Raw genomic sequence first — 18,119 nt, 5'->3', positions numbered from 1 at the left:
GTGTCAATATTAGCTAAAACTGGAAAGGTCCAAACACACCATTTTTACCCACATCCTTTTTTTGCTGGACAATGTCTACTGAACCTTTAAGACGAAACTCAAAGGTCTGTTGTATCTGTGTCCACCCTGGCTTCCTTGGCCAACAGCGTACTGGCTCTAGTCCCACCTCTTCCCTGGCAGGCATGGACAGTTTTTGTGGTACTCCACTGAAATATGTAGCATGCTGAACTGTTGCTCTTTTCTATGCCTCTTGAGATAGTGTCTACTGTAGCCCAGGTTGGTCTTCAACTCCTTATGTAGCCAAGGATGACCTTGGACGCCTAATCCTCCTGCTTCTGCCTCTTGAGTATTGGAATTACAGGTGCAGGCCACCACATCTGGTTTATGTGGTGTTAGGGATCACACCCAAGGCACTGTGCAAACTGGGCAAGCACCTACCAAGGCACTGTGCATATTGGGCAAGCACCTACCAACTGAGCTCCATCCCCAGCCCTGAACTGTTATTCTTAGGTAGCCTGGGTCTGGAGCCGACTGTGACCAGGCCAGTCTCATTTTCCATCATTTGAGATGATGCCTAAACCTTTGTATGCTCTCATTGAGGGCCTTCTAAATAAATAAATGCCAAAGGGTCATCCCTGAAAACAGACATACAAGTAACATCATGTGGACTAAGTAGGTCATATTTAGGAATATATGTATATGCACATATGTGTGCAATAAGAATTAATGGAAAAAGAGGCCTTGAACTTGAAGATGGGTAGGGAGGGGTATATGAGAGGGTTTAGAGGGAGAAAAGGGAAAGGGAAAATGGTATGATTATATTATAATCTCAAAAATAAAAAAGGCAAAGGAAAGTGCCCTGAAAAAAAAAAAAATCCATCTGAGCAATCCAGAAGTCTCTGGGAGACTTGTCAGTAGGAAGGAGCCCCAGCAGAAGGCAATGGAGATTTTAAAAAGTCCTCTAGTATAATGAGTACTTAGATTAGAAACAGGCTTAGTTCTCATTATCAACAAGAGTTTTAAATAATGTATATCCTTTGATGAAAGCTACAGATTCTTTTCTTAAAATATAAGCATGTATTCACAGGATTTTCATAAGAATCCAGACAGCAGGGTTAAGGCACCCAACATTAAAATAGCTGCCTATGAGGCCCGAGTTCAATTCCCGGCACCCAGTGTCTCGCAACCATCTGCAGCTCCAGTAGGGGAGTCCACTTCTGACTTCCATGGGCACATGGTACATATACATATAGACAGACATTTATACACATAAAATAAAACAATCTCTTTTTTAAAAAGGCTGCCTATGAGATGGGGAGGACTGGTTGGTCACGTGCCTGTGTGCAATGGTGAGGACCTGAGTTTGATCCCAGCAGCCACGTAAAAAAGCCAGGAGTCCTGGTGTATGCACCTGCAATCCTACTCCTGGGCAGACTGAAACAGGAGGATCCATGGCACCTGCTGCCGGCAAGTCTTGCTCAAGTGGTGAGCTCCAGGTTCAGAGAGAGACTGAGTCTCAAAAAACTAAGATGGGGGGCCCAGGGGACCAAAGCACCTGCCACTGAGTGTGATGAACTGAATTCAACTCCTACGATCCAAATCGAGAAGAGAACTGACTCCCTCGAGTTGTTCTCTGATCTCTATGTGCACACTGTGGCATGTGCACTCCCCTGTACAAATGCATAATAAAAAATTATATATATATATATGTATACATATATATAATTATATAAATAATGTCAAGAGTGGTTGAGAAAGACATCAGATGTTAATCCTGCCTTTCACATGCACATGCATGCATATGTACTTGCACCCATGTGCACACACAAACACCACATACATTACAAATCAGTAATTAAATAAATAGCAGCCTATCAACAATGAAGGCAGAGAACTTAGCTACAGCCATTTCTTTCTCACTCCTAAAAGTGCTGAAGAAAAATGTCCCATTATGCCTTACACTGTTCCATTGTTACAACGAAAATACTGTTAGCTTGCTCCCAGACACCCACACAAGAAAACAAAAGGACACTAGTTAGTCATGGAAAAAAAAAAAAACAAACCTCACCCCAAGACTAACTAGCACTGGAAGCCAGGAATGAGAAGGCAGTACTCCAGAGGAGTACTGCACTGTGGCATTAACAGATGAAGCCTACTCTCCCTGGCTCTGTCATTAGTTAGCTGACTTCAGATAAATAACTTCAGATAAAGTTATTTGCTTCTTCTTCCTGGGTGGTGGGGAATGAGAGACTGGATCTCCTTGGTTTCTTCCAACTCTACTAATCTATGACCATGACTATACCTTCTTGGGAGGACAAGAAAAACAACTACAAAAACAGCAACATCATTCTTGGTGTTATTCAAACGCCTGCACTGTGGTCTGTCCTCTGGAAGACTGCTGCTCACCACGTGAATAAAGAATGTTTCTTTGTATTAAGTAATTTCAGTCGTGAATAATGCCCACTGCGGTAAAATTACTCATGGACACAGGATCTGGAGACGTCTGACATTCATTGTATTTATTCCATGGTAATTTACAAAGCAATCGCTCTACTAGAAAACACTATTTGTTTGTCTTCAATGCGAATGCATAGGAGGGACAGAAGCCTCAGACCACTGTAGTTTCTTTATGTGCAACCATTTTCAGACCAACACTCCATCTGCAAATGCTGAAATTTCCTTCTTTAACACCAAGCCCAGAGGGATTTCACTTTGGCCAGACAAATCAGAGGAACCACGAGGCAACAGTTGTTGTTGCGAGCCGCTGCTGTGCCAGACACATGGAAAATCTCTCCTGGGAACAGGAGGAGGACAGGAGGAGGGACAGAGGAAATTGGCAACGGAAGCCAGGGAGAGTGGGAAAGCAAAGGGCAGCGTGGGCACCCACAGCGTAACCAAGAGACTTCCTACAAGAGGATGGCCGGCTTCTCGGCGGCATCCGTCACTCAGGAGCAATGCATTCTTGGTTATTTTTATTACACATCAACATTCGCTCTTTAGTTTAACCTCCTCCAAACTGTTAAAAAATCTCTCTTTACAATGTGACCTTTTCCATAAAAGGCGTGAGAATACTAAACTCTCTTTTCCTTTCAGTTATATTAAAATATTGATCTGGTGGCAGCCTATTTCATTCTGGCTGCCATTTCCACGCCACCAATGACTGATTTCTTATTAACCAGGAATTTACCTAAAGCTTTACACACAATGTCTCCTCTCTTCAAAACAGCTCATGATAGGTACCATCCTTGCTCCAAATATATGCAACACATCCATAGCCTCAGGATAACTTTACTTATTTTTAGTAATTGTGTGTATAAGGCAAACTTTCATGGTATGGAATTTTCACAAATCATGTTAGTGTTTTTAAAAGTTTTGGAATTGAAGCTGGCATGGTGGTGCACACTTTTAATCCCAGCATTCAGGAGGCAGAGACAGGTAGGTCTCCGAGTTTGAGGCCAGCCTGCTCTAGAGTGAATTCCAACACAGCCAGGGAGGGATACACAGATAAATTCTGTCTCAAAGAAAAAAAAGTTTTGGATTTAAAACATTTCTGATTGAGTGCTTTGGACCAGGATGCTTAAGCCAGTAATACAAATTGTAATTGTACCTTCTATATTAGCCTTGGACAAGTACACAAAAGAACCATCAGTGTGGTTTGTTTGTTTGTTTGTTTGTTTGTTTGTTTGTTTGTTTTGAGACAGGGTTTCTCTGTATAGCTTTGGCTGCCCTAGAACTTGCTCTGTAGACCAGGCTGGCCTCAAATTCACAGAGATCCGCCTGCCTCTGCCTCCTGAGTGCTGGGATTAAAGGTGGGTGCCACCACCTCCTGGCTGTGTAGACCCTTTTATACATGCATATTCAACCTCTTTAAACATTCAGAAACACTTTGTTATGGAGAATTTCAAATCTTCCTTTTGTTTTACTCATTTAAAGGAGTCTTGAGGTTTTTTGGTGGTGATGGTGTGTGCATGCGCGAGCCTGCATGCAGGTTTACATGTGTGGGTATAGACGCATACACACACACACACACACACACACACATGCATGCTGTATTCATCTGATTTTGTATAAATTTCCGATTCATTAGATCTTTTATTATTTTTATTCTATCTTAACATCTTTTATATTTTAATATCTTTTATGATTTCTGGAAACTTTTCAGTTGCTATGTCTTCAAATATTTCCTGTTCCATCACATAGTCCTTTGATTCCCCTTATGCACATGTTAAATTGTGTCTTTTTTGTCGTACACTTTGAAGAGTGTTCTGGTTTCTGAGTTTAATTTTTTGTTTTGTTTTGTTTTTTTGTATTGGGTACCTTGAGGTTACTGATCACTTCCTTAACTATATTTAATTACTGACAAGCCTGACTCTTCCTATTTCAGATTTTTTTTTAAAATGTCCAGCTTTTCCTGGACTGTTTTTGTGTGTGCTTATCGCTAGAGAGCTCAGGTTTCCGCAGAGGTTTTCCCTGAGCCCTGGTTTCCTTTTCTAACAAACAGAAAAGCGGAGACTGCACAGTCCCGCCAGGAACGTTCTGAGAATGGTAGAGACCATGGGTGAAGTGGGAGCCTTCACAAAGACCTTTCCTCTTCCAGTCTCTGCCTCTCATTGAGGGTGGCTCTACTTGGTTACTTGGTTTTGTTAGTTCCTAAAAGGTAAGATTTTTGTGGGAGGAGAAAGACCTAACACTTCCTAACAGTCTTTTAATCTGTAGAATCCGGGAAAGACTACAAACCACATTTTGAACGTGCTTCTGCAGCACATTTTCCTTTTGCTGGGTTTATACGGGATGTTAATTGGGAGAAACAGATAGCATTAAATCCAGTTGTCACTTGGTTACGTCTGTTAAAAAATCATTAAAAATTCTCAACTGTTGGGCTTCTCGGCTCACTTGAGAAATTTCATGGCTCATAACATGTCTCACTCAGTTTCTCTGCACTTAAAGAATGTTACGTTATCAGCCTGGTTTCTGAGTATTTGCCACGTGAAGAATCGCTAATGCTCCCGACTGACTGCTAATAAGATTTAGCAGTCTCACTGGAGTTGACTTTGGAGTCATGGAGTCGGATTTAAATCCTGGCTGCACAATCTGAAATCTTGGGCTGCTTATTTAATTTCTTATCCTGGTAGGTAAGAATTACGTTATAGAATTAGGAAAAAAGAAAAGACTGGCAAAGGCAGCAATCTGGATTTAAGATTAGAAGAGCCGACTAGGTCTCAAACAAGCCCTCACAGTCAAAGAGACCCACATAATAGCTAAAGACAAAGACTGCATGTCCTCTGTCCCCTTTTTGTATTGTGCCTACTATGTATAAACTTTAATTAAGACAGATGTTGAAAACTTCCCCAAAGATTCCTTCAGTAATATTATGTCAGGGCATGTTTCTAGAAGCCTAGCTTCTAAATGATAGAAAACAGAGGTCTTTTAACTGGTGGTGTCTGACTGTGAGATAATATTGCCGCCATTTTGATGGTTCTTCAAATGAGCACTGAGCACTACACAGAGTACCCGTGATTCACAGGCAGGCTAGACAGCTCCTGCCCTTACTGAGCTCTCGTTTAGTGAGAAAAGCACAAACTAAGTGCTGTGGCACTGCAAACAGTGCCAACATAGTGGGACCCAAGAGGGACCACAGAGAAAGTACTTCCGGGCTCTGCTGGAAATCACTTCGTAAACTCCTGCAGTTTGCATGCTGAAGAGACACTGAAATGATCCTTCAATGTCTAAAACAGAATGTGTCGTGTGCCCCCAAACACACTACAAATTCCTGGGAGCTATGACAGAGAACCATCCACTGCCAAGTACGAATATTATTTCTACTCAGAAATGTTTAGTAGAAAACAAATAGAAACACGAAGTTGGCCATTTCTCAGGTTTCTTTAAATGCTTCAGATTTTTGTCTTCATTTAGGAAGAGATGCTGGAAAGGAGGGAAAATAGCGTCTTTTTTTTCAATCATTAATCAAGGGCTGTATTTACCAAGCTGCTTGAACAGTATTTTCATGCACACGTCATTGGTGAGACACCTATTAAGCCTGAGTTAAGAACTGGCTGGTCACATATATCAGGGTTGCTACAACGTGGAACTAAGCCGGAGAGCTGTTTTCTTCAACACTGAATGCACCAGTCCAGATGATGAGAAGAGGTTAAGTCTGCGAAGAAACACAAGATAAACCAGCCCTGATCTCAACCTCACTTGGGCTGGCAGTTCAGAACTACATTACCCATAACCTGGTGTTTTTTCATTAGCTGGGAGGTGCTTAAACTCCGTCACTGGGAACAAAGTACCAAAACTTTGGAATTGAAGCAGAATCTGAGTGACCCGCAGTCATCAGTGCACTGCTGCATTTGCATAGGTCAGCAATAAGGAGCTCGATGCTGATAAGCTAGGATGGCACAGGACCTGATGCCAATATGTAATGACAAGCACACATGTCATCCATCCCATCTGCTGCCTAAACCTCTGCAGCACAGATCCGCTGCTGCTGTCTTTCCCAGATTACAATGAAAAGCCAATAATGCCTGTGAAGGGCAAAGCCAGCTTTGGTATGGCCTTTCACCCAGGACACATTGCCACCAATGTTCTGGGCTATTGTTGGGTAATTTGCAACACTTCTTCCCCCTGACCTCTGGCCCCTAACCATGAGCATCAGCCCCTATTTCCTGGCTTAACTAGGCCATTTCTAAGACAGTCTGATAGTTCCACAGCTCTGCTCTCGTTTCCACTGTCCCAGCTGCCCACTGGTATACCCCAAAACACACTAAATACACCTATCTCAAAGGTCACTGCCACATAGGAACGCGTGTGACCCAGGCACTTATGTGGCAATACTAGTCTACCAGTGAGGGCTTAATTTGGTTCTTGTCAATCTGCTTTACACAAAAGCCTCCAGTATTAAAGACAAAGAATTGTGTACTCAGATTCTCCAAAGCTCCCTCCAAGGACATACTGCTTCATTAAATCCCCCAAGATGCTTTATTTGCACGGAGTAGTAAGGAAAGAATAAAAGAACTGATGTGTATCGTTTTGCCAGTTTTCAATAGAGTGAGCAGGCATGATGAAGTTGGGAGGCAATAAAACATGGAGGCGTTCAGCCTTGTGTTCACTGCGCCTGCAAATAAAATCTTGTAATAGGATTTTTCAAAGACATTGCTTGTCCTTTGGGGAAGCTCGGTCAAGGACCTGGTGTGCATAACTACTTACATTTACCATAAGTACATCTGTTTCATTTGCTAAGCCTGGTGATGGCAATTTATACTGTGAAGGTGAAAATCAAAGCATGGTTTTTAACAGGCAGTTAAAGGTAATAAGATACACTGAGTGGAAAGATATGGACATCTGTGTCTAACTACTTTTCCTAGTTCATGAACTTTATGCTAAGTCAAAAGCACTCAACTATCTAAGGAAAAGGCAACTTAAAGTTGCTTTGCGAATTGTGTGTAGTAATGGAAAGATCCCAGGGAGGTATGTTACCAATGACTTCATTATACCTCCAACTCCTCTAAAAGAAATGATTGTGGGTCTGTTCCTTAGCTAGTTGGTGACTATCCTTGCTGCACATAATTACTAGGCAGACATCAGGTTAATCCTTTTCTGCAAGGTTGTTGACCACACCTCCTACCTCTACCATCAACTGCTGAGAGCTGCAGTATTGCCAACGTTTTTTAATCAGTCTGAAGCAATCTTTTAAAAGTAAAATTATTACTAATTTTCTAAAATTAAATTATGGGAAACATTTGATATCTATCACATCCTACAAATGTCAAAACTTTAAGAGCTGATAATGCCCAGGACAGATAGACAGAACCAAATACCTGTTTTACACCTCCTACCTGCCACACCAGGGCCCAGTGGTTCTCAACCTTCCTAATGCTGCAATCCTCTAATACAGTTCCTCATGCTGTGGTGACCCTCAACCATAACATTATTTTCATTGCTACTTTATAACTGTAATTTGCTGCTGTTATGAATTATAATACACATACCTATGTTTTCTGGTGGTGTCAGGCAATCCCTGTGAAATCAAAGGGGTCGTAACCCACACAGGTCTCAAATGATTCTCAAATCATTGCTATATCCTGTCTTCAGACTATTAATTGATTTCCTGGGTTTTCATGCTACCCTGTAACTTTTAAAAATTTTTATAGGTATACAATGAGATTCTATTCCAATTGTGCTTCCTATCCATAATGGAAGTGTTTTGTGAAGTTCTAGTAACCTATGAGAGGCAACATAAAAATCACATCATCATATGAAAGCGTACAGGTGACTATGAGGAAATTTATGATTTAAATTAAAATGAGGCATTTGGTCAATGAAGATATTTTCATTCCACAATCTTCAGTCCACAGCAGCCACATAAAGCAAAGTAGCTCAGTTCCACGACAGCTTAAACATGTGCCATATCCCTCCTGCACTGAGCAAGGAATTCAGGAACCCCTCAAACATGCATCAGGCTCCTTTCCTTTATCTCTCTCTGAACATACTGGGTATAGATAATACCATCACAGTAATTACCATTCTGTATAACTGTTTTCCCCAGTTCATTATGAGTTTCTTGAGGCTGAGGACAATGTATCTGTTTAAATCAGAAGTCAGCCCTATTAGAGAGACACTGAAACATTCTCCCCAAAACACAAGCCTAAAACAAGATGTGCAGAATCTTCCCTTAGGCAGCTGAATCTGTATTGATTTTTCCTGTTTCACAGTATATTTGGGGGCCAGGACTTCTTGGTTTTGTTCACTGCTATGTGTTGAGGAAAGCCTGGCTTGTTGCAGGTTCTGGGGAATTACTTAATGAATGAATGAACAAGGATAGGTCTCTTAACTACTAGGACGGAATGTTGTGACACAAACATTCCCCCTGCCTCTCTGGCAGTGGGTAATTTCCACTGTACCAAAGGCTGGCTCCTTTTCCTGCAGAAGTATTTCTCAAAGATGTTCACTAGAATTTTTAAAGTTTTCTTTTATGAGCATATGTGTTTTGCCTGCATTTATGTCTGTGCATCATGTGTGTGCCTGGTACCCAGAGACTAGAAAAGGGTGCTGGATCCCCTGGACTAGAGTTACAGACTCTATAAGTCACCAGGTAGGTGCTGGGAATCAAACCCGGTTCCTCTGGTGGTGAACCATTTCTCCTGCCCCAAACTCAGGTCCTTTGGAAGAGCAGCCAGTGCTCTTAACTGCAGAGCCATCTCTCCAGTCCCCCAAAGTCTAGTTTTTAGGGACAACTTCTTTGAGTTTTTATAATCAGACTCTCCAAAAATAATTGAGTCACACGCTCTCTGGGAAATTGGGATGAAAACAACATAGCTTCAGTTACTCTGTTTCGTTGAAAAAAAGGATTTATTATTTGTAGCGCATGAATCTTTAGAAGGTCATATTAATAAAAACAAGCCCAGAGCCAGGTACTGGGGTGAACACTGAAAGATCAGAGAAACAGAACCAGCCACTGCTAACCTCACCTTGCCAATTCCTCAACTGATCTCATTTCCTCAAACTGGAAGCTTCTGTGTCCTCTTCCAAATAGATCTCAGCTGAACTGCTGCTCAAAGGGCTAAAAGCTTAACAAGACTCTAGTTCCTGGTCCTCACACCTTGCAAACCTTTCTGCTTCCTGCCATCACTTCCTGGGATTGAAGGCATGTCACCATGCCTGGCTGTTCCCAGTGTGGCTTTGAACTCACAGAGATCCAGATGGATCTTCTGCCTCCAGAATGCTAGGATTTAAGGTGTGTGTGCCACCATTTTCTGGCCTCTATATCTATCTAGTGGCTGTTCTGTTCTCTGACCCCAGATAAGTTTATTAAGGTGCACAATATATTGGGGGACACAATATCACCACAATTATTTATTAATTATTATTTGTGTGTGCATATGTGTGTGTGTGTGTGTGTGTGTGTGTGTGTGTGTGTGTGTGTGTGTGTGTACCATGTGACCAAAAGAGAGCCTAAAATCCTCTGGTGCTGGAGTTACAGGTGGTTATAAGTGACGCAAACATGGGTTCTGAGGACTAAACTTGGGTCCTCTGTAAAAGCAGTGAGCACTCAACTGCTGAGCCATCTGTCCAGCTGTGTCTCACCATGTTTCTAAAAACCATGGTTACAAAGGCTGTGGTTAGGTAGATACTCCTACGGAAAGACCTTCACACCAAAGGCTGGCAACACTGGTTAAAGCTATATTAAAACAGTAATATAAATTGGTTAGTCACTTTCAGAAAGTAATTTGGCAATATAATTCAAGAACCCAAGGAAATAATCTACAACAGTATAATGGCTGCACATAATATGCTCAATGCAGTATTATTATGAGAAATAATTAGAAATTAGCTAGACAGTAGAAAACTGTTAAATATGAAAATGGTATATTAAGCAATCATAAAAATAATGAAGAAAACTGCACAGTAACATAAAGATGATTATGACAAAGGTTGTATGAAAAGCATGGGATGAAGTTCTATCTATACTCTGGTTTGATAGCTAAATAAAACAGCCTATGTAAATATGACAGCCCTGGAAGCGGATGGAAATAAGTCTGACTTATTATGTATTTTCCATTTTGATTTTCATCATTGCTATTTAGTTTTGGAAGAAAGAAAAGAGAATACTGGCTCCCGCTTCTCCAGATTAGTCTTTTTCTACTTCCTCACTATAAAAGTCAACTACAAAGAGACACAGCGTCAACACCACCGGAAGGAAATGTTTAAGTCAATCTACCTGACACTGAGGACAGATCAGAACACTTCAAAGTTCATTAGAAAGCTGAATGCTAAAAATAGCTCGGGCAGAAGCAAGACTTTCACTGGGGAACGAAGGCCAGGAGTGTCCAGAGGGAGGGAAAGCTGGTACAGGGAGGTGAAGGAGCCCACACAGCTTGAACCCTGCTCCTCTTCCCCGTGAGTGTGGTGAGCTAGCCTGGCCTCCCTACTCCTCAGATAAAGGTAGACACCCTTTGGTGGTCCTTTAAAGTTTCTAGCAGAACTAAGCTCCACATCACCCTTGACGCCCTTTCTCAATGTGGTGTGGGGGAAACTTCAGGAGGCATTCAAGAAAGGGTATGCCCATAAATACTCATTCGAAACACCTGTGAGTTGTTCCCAGGGTGCAACATCATGTAGAACGCATGCTTGCAAAGCAAGAAGTGAATGAGTGCACAAGTGTTCAGACAACTGCGGTCAAGAAGCAGAAGAACAGTAACTCTCAAATAATATATAATGTGAAAACTAAACCGCTTTCTTCGTCATAACCCCCACCCCATCCTTACTGAGCGGTTAAAAAGCAATATAGAAAACACATTTGAAGGTGTATACATGATGTTTTGATAGATGTATATGTTGGAAGGTCTTAAATTCTTAATGAAAGTCGAAGAAAACTCCAATTCTGAAACCCATAATGAATATAATGATTTTAAGAATCTATCCCTTTGACCAGTAATTAGTCATTACCACAGGAAAGAACTATGTTGGCGCACAGGAGAATCCATCACTTGATTCCACCTTTGGGCCGTTCTCCTCTTGCTAACTGACCATTTCTGGATCCTAACTCCCCCCCTCCCCCACCCAGAACACAATCCATTCGAGAAGGTTGCTGACAGGCAAAACTGCACTAACATTTGTGTGGTATTAAGAACTGAATGTACACAATTATTCAAGGTGAGAAAAGTCACGAATCAAACATAATCAGACACAGTACCAAAATAACCTGCTTTAATACGTGTATTAACATGCCTGCATACTGCCATGCAAACTGATACATTACAGTTAGTTCAATGTACATACTCCATATGCCAAGGTACTTTGTTTATATTAACTTATTTAATCTGCACAACCAACCCACCAAGTTGATAACTCCCTATTTTACTGACGAGGACATAAAGGAGGAAGGAGTGTTAAGTCATATGCCCATGTGACACAATAGAGCAAAGTGAGTATTTGGGCTCCAGACCCACAGCCGACTCCGTTCAGGTGAGGAAACAAACCATGGCTGGTCTACCTAAGGACACTGTGGAACAGCCTCTATGGGAATGAGCAGGGAAAACGGGGGGGGGGGGGGGGGGGGGGGGAATGCATAAGAATTACAGAAAAAAAACTATCTTGATGACATTTTATACAATTAACTTTTTTTCTTATAAGAAAATTATAGATTCTAACCAAGAATAACGTATTAAAGCACTTTGTGTTTTGATTTCATAGGCAATTCTCAAATGTCCAAATAATTACTCCAGCTATTTGAAGAACTGCTGTGATGGTTAACAGGTAGAAACAAACTGTGGTCTCCTCCTGGCCATCTGGACCATCTACTCCATAAAGTGTTTGTCGGCACTTCAGGAAGAGCAAAAACATAAAGTGCTTCTTTGCCATTAAGAAATCCCATACCAGGGTCTAGAGAGATGGCCCAGTAGTTAAGAATACTGCTCTTACAGAGGGCCTGGGTGTGATTCTCAGCATTTACATGGTGGCACACAGCCATCTGCAACTCCAGTCTTAAGGGATCCAACACCTTCCTCTGGCTTCCACCCTCTTCTGCCCTCCATGGGCATCAGGCATGCATGTGGTACACAGACTTACATGCAGACCAAACACCAATACACATAAGATAAGTTAATTAATTAAATTTAAAAACAGAAATCCCATACAAATGTATAATGAGGGATTACCTTCAGTATGGCCCAACCCAGCTATTGAGTATTTATCCAACAGAAAAGAATGAAATTGTGATACAGGACACAACATGGTAAATCTTGAGAACATTCTGTCAAGGCATCCAGACACCTATGTGAAATGTGCAAACAGGTAAATGTCCAGACAGAAAGCAGAGCAGTGCTTGCCCAGGGCTGAGTGGGAGTTTAGGGAAATGGAGACTACAGCTAACTGGGGTTTTGTTAGTGGGGGAACAATTTGTGAAAGTGTTCTAAAACTGATTAAGGTGGTGACTCACACAACTGTGAGGAAGTAATAAAAATTACCGAGGCAGTAAATTTTAAATGAGAAAATTGTACAGAATGTGAATTATATTTCAATAAAGTGTTACATGTATAAAAGAATGTCCCAAACCCCATATGTGAAGTCATGATTTCATGTGAACTTCAGGGAGCATTATTCATACAGCCACCATGTCAAACAGATAAAAGCAAAAGTGGTCCATTGAAGAGCTAATGAAATCTGACAAATAGCCTTTTTCTTTAAAGATTGATTTTCATTTTCAAGTACAGGTACGTGCACATGCTGGAGCTCATGGAAGTCCAGAGACATCAGGGCCTAACTTCAGAACTGTAGAGGCTGTTGTGAGCCACCAGACACTGGGTGCTGGGAACTGATGTTGGGTCCTCTGCAAAAGCAATGCATGTTCTTAACTACTGAGTCATCTTTACAGCCTCTAGGTTGTTCAGTTAGTTGGGTTTGTTTTGTTTTTTGGGGTTTTTTGTTTTGTTTTCTTTTGTTTTAATTCTAAGTTACTAGAATTACTTCATAAAGTGCTGATTTTCTTAAAATAATCCAGTTTCTTTGTAGGCAATTCAAAGGGGAAAATAATGAGGTTACAAAGAACTAACTTAAAAGGTAGATCCAAAGGAGTTAGAAAAGTCATCTTAAAGTGACCAAAAGCCACTTTACGATGTGCCATAGTAAAACTAGACTGCAGTATACACAGCTATAGAAAGCTTGGACTGGTCAGAGAAAAAGGCCTGGGCAGGATGGGATAGTCACAATTACAAGAACCTAAGAGGCTCTGGACCTATGCTTGTTCAGAAAAGTAAACCTTGATGCTGCCCTTCCAAACTGTCTTGGGCAGGGATGCCAGGGCAGAGACTCATGCAGTCATGTGCCTATGGCTGACTAGACAATGAGACCATGGAGCTGCTCCTGCACTGAGTCGCGCAGCCTACTCCCCTATTTCATGCAGTCAGGCAGTCTTCTGCCTGCCCTCTGGCTTCCCTCAAGTTGAGAGCAGCTGAGGGCTACTGAAAAAAAAAAAAAAAAAAAAAAAGCCATGGAGCAATAGCAGTTACTGCATGCACAGTGACTCTGGAAGAAAAACAAGTTGTTAACCTCATTATCTCAAGAGGTAGGATCATAAAGGACTGCATTTGATTGGATTTTGCTTAAAACATTATTTACCTATTAAAAGTGAATATTTCGTATAATAATTTGGCTGTGTCTTCATGCTAGCCAAACAGACAAAATTTTTCTAGTCTATAATCAGTTAAGTCTTTAATAAATTAGCATTCAGAATAGACACATGGCCTTTATGATGCTGTTTGCATATGTTGACAGATGCATACTTAAGTGTATTAGTAAATCATGAGTCTCCAAAGCCCAGGGCTTGGTGAATTACAAAGTTGGAGATACTTGGTAAAGCCTGTTGATAGCCTTTGTTGCCTTCCATGATAAAACCTGGGACCTCATCAGGGACTCATGGTTCAAACTCTATGTGTGGCCCAGGAAGCTGGTGTCCTAGGACAGCCATGAAAGAAGCACAGCACAAAACTGTAAACTTACTGAAAACATTATGAGATCTTTACGTGTGTGGTTATCTTTTTGTAACTTGAGTGTGCAGCTCTCAAACGTGAACCTTACAGCCGGCAATGTGTTCAATGTCAAAAGGCTGGACATGCCTGCCTGGAAGCCGGAGCTATTACAGAACTCCAATGTGGAACTAACTGCTGAAGAACTGCATCTGTGCACAGGCAGCTTCTCCACCCACAGGCTGCCTCTCCGTCATCAACATCCAACACACACCCTTGCCCTTAAAGGCAGGCAGCCCCAAGAATGCAAGAGTGCACAGTTCAGCCTGACCCTAAAACGTGAACCCTAAATCTAACTACACTACTGCCCTTTTCCCAGAGGTGCTCAAAGTCCGGGTGCCCTCGAGCACCTTAACTTACGTGCAATACCTCGGCACTAGACAAACAGCTGGCCTCCAGCTACCCAAAACATGAAGAAGTGGCTGTGAGGGTGACAAATTATTGCAAAACTTCCAAATCCCCTTTATTGTTAAAAGTCCAACTATCAAAACTCAAGAGCCAACAGATTGAGTCTGAAAGGTCAAGAAAACTCTAAGATCAAATATCAAACTATGAAAAGACAACTCAATCCCTCCCAGGCCTGAGTGAGAGTCAATGGTTATGGGACCAGTGACAGAGAGCACATGTTCACATCACAAGCTCCATCAATACAAACCAGCTATAGATCCATCAAGTGATTAAAAGCACATACCCAGAAGAAAAGTCTAGAAACTCTGAAGTAAGTGAGTGGGAACCCTGAATCATCAAATTCATAGCCCTGCAAATGATAGACTTGCTATTAAGGGGGTTTGGGAGAGGTGGATGTTAACAGATCAAACTAGGTAAACAAGTGCTTTAAAAATACAAGCATCTGTAAATCTCCATACCCAATGAGTCACTAAATGCCCCACTCCTAAGAAGCCATTTTGGACACTAACCGAAGCTAGTCAGTCTCAGACACTGACAGACCTATACAGGCCCATACCCGATTCTGGAAACCCCAGTGGCTTCCCGGCCATGCCTCTCTGTGTCCATCACAAGTTCTTTTCAGTTTTAAGACTAATCTTCATTAATCCCTTAAAAGCAACTACTTCTCTTTCCTCACTACACCTCTGCATCACTACCCAAAGTAACGATACCCAGTAAAGCCATCCAACAACCACCCCGCTTCTAACAATAACTAGCCCAACTTGCAAACAAATTCTACAGAAACCCAACTTCCCACAAAATCAACATAAGAATACATTAATCTACTAGAATGGAAGGTAAATTGGGGGTAGGGGGGAGCTTTAAGATTTTAAGATAGCATATACAGGAGGGAGTTACCAAATAACCAGATTAAAATAAGTTGTGGCAGCAAAAGTTTCCATCAGAAGTCAGAAAACACTTGTATTATTTTTTAGAGCCAGGGTTTCATGTAGCATAGGCTGGCCTAAAACTCAATATGTACTTGAGCAGGATTTGAACTCCTGATCTTCTTGCCTCTACAATCTAAGTTCTGGAATAATAAGCGTGGACTACATCTGACTTAAACTTGGTTTGTTTGTTTTTTCTTCCTTTGGACTACTGATTGATAAACCCCAACAGATCACATCCTGTGACTCAGTTCACCATCCAATTTGTGAGCTTTCCTTATGTAGAAATATAGCCCTGCACAGTCAAATCAGCTTGACTTTAGGTCTACCCTCACTGCTTACCCCCTGGGTGTTCGATATTATTCCCTGTTTGCTTATTTCACAGGATTTATTTTGATATGCAGTATGAGTTGTCCAAAAGTCTTTAACTAAACCTAATAACTAATAAATGATTTACTGACCCAAAAATGGCTCCTTTAATAAATAATGAATTCTTATTTAACTACACATATAGACGACTATTTTCCATTGAACCTATTAATAGCTGTGGTTGACTTTGTTATCGAACTCATTTCTTGCTGACATTCCCCTTGTTTTTCTGCTTTATGGTTTACCACACTAATTAATCTTCTAGACCAATGTTAGTGGTGATAATAAACTCAGTATAAATGTCTAAACTAAGTCCTTATTGTCAAATACATTAACTTGCCTAACAAGTGGGGTTTGTTAAAGATGTAGCAATGTTTTTTCATTTAAATATCTTTAAAATATTTGGATTGTTAATTTTATGAGTGTTTGTGAAAATATTTGTTTGTGCACCAAGTATGTGCAGTGCCTACAGAGACCAGGCGAGCACTGGACACCCTAGGACTGGGGTCCCAGACAGTTGTGAGCTGCCATGTGGCTGCTGGGAACTGAGCAAAGGTCCTCTGAAGGACAGCCAGTGCTAATTGCTGAACCATTTCCCCAGCTCCAACACAATGCTGCTTCTTGTGTATGTGATTTTTTAGCAGCTTTTTAAAGAGATGTTGATTTATTTGGTGTTTTTCTTTTTTTTTTTTTTTTTTAATTATTCCGATTGTTCTTGAGATGTCAAATCATTAAATGACCCAGAACAACCTTAAACTTGATAAATAGCCCAGGATGGCCTTGGACTTGCGGTTCTGCCTCAGCCTCCCAAGTACTAGAATTCTGGATGTACACAGTATCTCTGTCTTCACATTTTTGTTTGTTTGCTTGTTTGGGGATACAGGGTTTCTCTGTGCGGCCCTGGCTGTCCTGGAACTTACTCCATAGACCAGGCTGACCTCAAACTCAGAGACTCACCTGCCTCTGTCTCCTGAGTGTGGGGATTAAAGGCATACACCACCACCCAGCAACCTTCACATTTTTAAAGCATGTTATTAAACTAATATTATGATATTTCTTGCTGAATATCCACATATCTTCACATGCAGTGTTAGGGATAAACCCAGGGCTTCACATTTGCTAGACCAGAATTTTACAGCTGAAGCATATCTGCATGCTCTGTGTGTCTATCTTAACAATAACAAAAAGAGCAAAGAAGTGAATCCTAGATGCAGGGCAGTTCTAAGAAACGGTGGGGGCAACAAGCACCATGCTCTGTCAACTGTGGGGGCAGCCATGCAGCATGCTCTGCCAGTGTTCCAGCCTCATGCATGGCTAGTGTCAGCATGCTGTAAGGTTACACTGGCTCCCATGAGACTCTCCCCCCCCCCCTCCCCGCACACTAATGTGTTCAAGCAGAGAGGTAGGTTTTTTCAAGTTTATTAAGGAGAAAGCCTTTGCAACAGAAGACAACTTGGCAGGGGGTGGCTGAGTTGAAAATCTACAGCAGTGACTTACTGTGGCCTAAGTGGTGATCAACTTGGTGGCTTCAGACCATTGATTTCTTTTCATTACGGGTTGCAGATAGAGATGAAGATGCCCAGCTTCCCTCCCCAAATGAACTAACAGGCTGTGCACTAGATCAGCTCTTTAGTGCTCATGAAAACAGTCTGTAGTGGAAGCAAGACTTCCTTCTCTTTAAAGAACACAGGTCCCCCGTGTGTGAGATGACACAGAACTTCCTGAATGTGACCCGAGAGTAAACCCCAGCGGGTGTAATCAATGGCGGTCGTTGGTCTTGTTTCCAGCATTTACAGGACTATTTGTTTAAGCGGTCTTGGTTTTTAGTGTTCTATCCTAACCGCATTTTCCCATCAACCCTCTTGTTTCCAGTGCCTGATTCTGCTCACGTGGA

The 18,119-nt window shown here is 41.6% G+C and overlaps 1 protein-coding gene across 3 annotated transcripts in view; it reads right to left on the bottom strand.

The window, feature by feature from the left end:
• The window catches only part of Slc44a1 (solute carrier family 44 member 1), a 183,540-nt gene that overhangs the window by 140,271 nt on the left and 25,150 nt on the right, over positions 1-18,119 (bottom strand). The gene's annotated exons all lie outside the window — the stretch shown is intronic.

The sequence above is a fragment of the Onychomys torridus genome, chromosome 2, assembly GCF_903995425.1.
Source record: "Onychomys torridus chromosome 2, mOncTor1.1, whole genome shotgun sequence".
NCBI classification, from domain to species: Eukaryota; Metazoa; Chordata; class Mammalia; order Rodentia; family Cricetidae; genus Onychomys; species Onychomys torridus.
The sequence above is the reverse complement of the archived record's forward strand: the minus strand, read 5'-3'. Positions and strand labels throughout refer to the sequence as shown.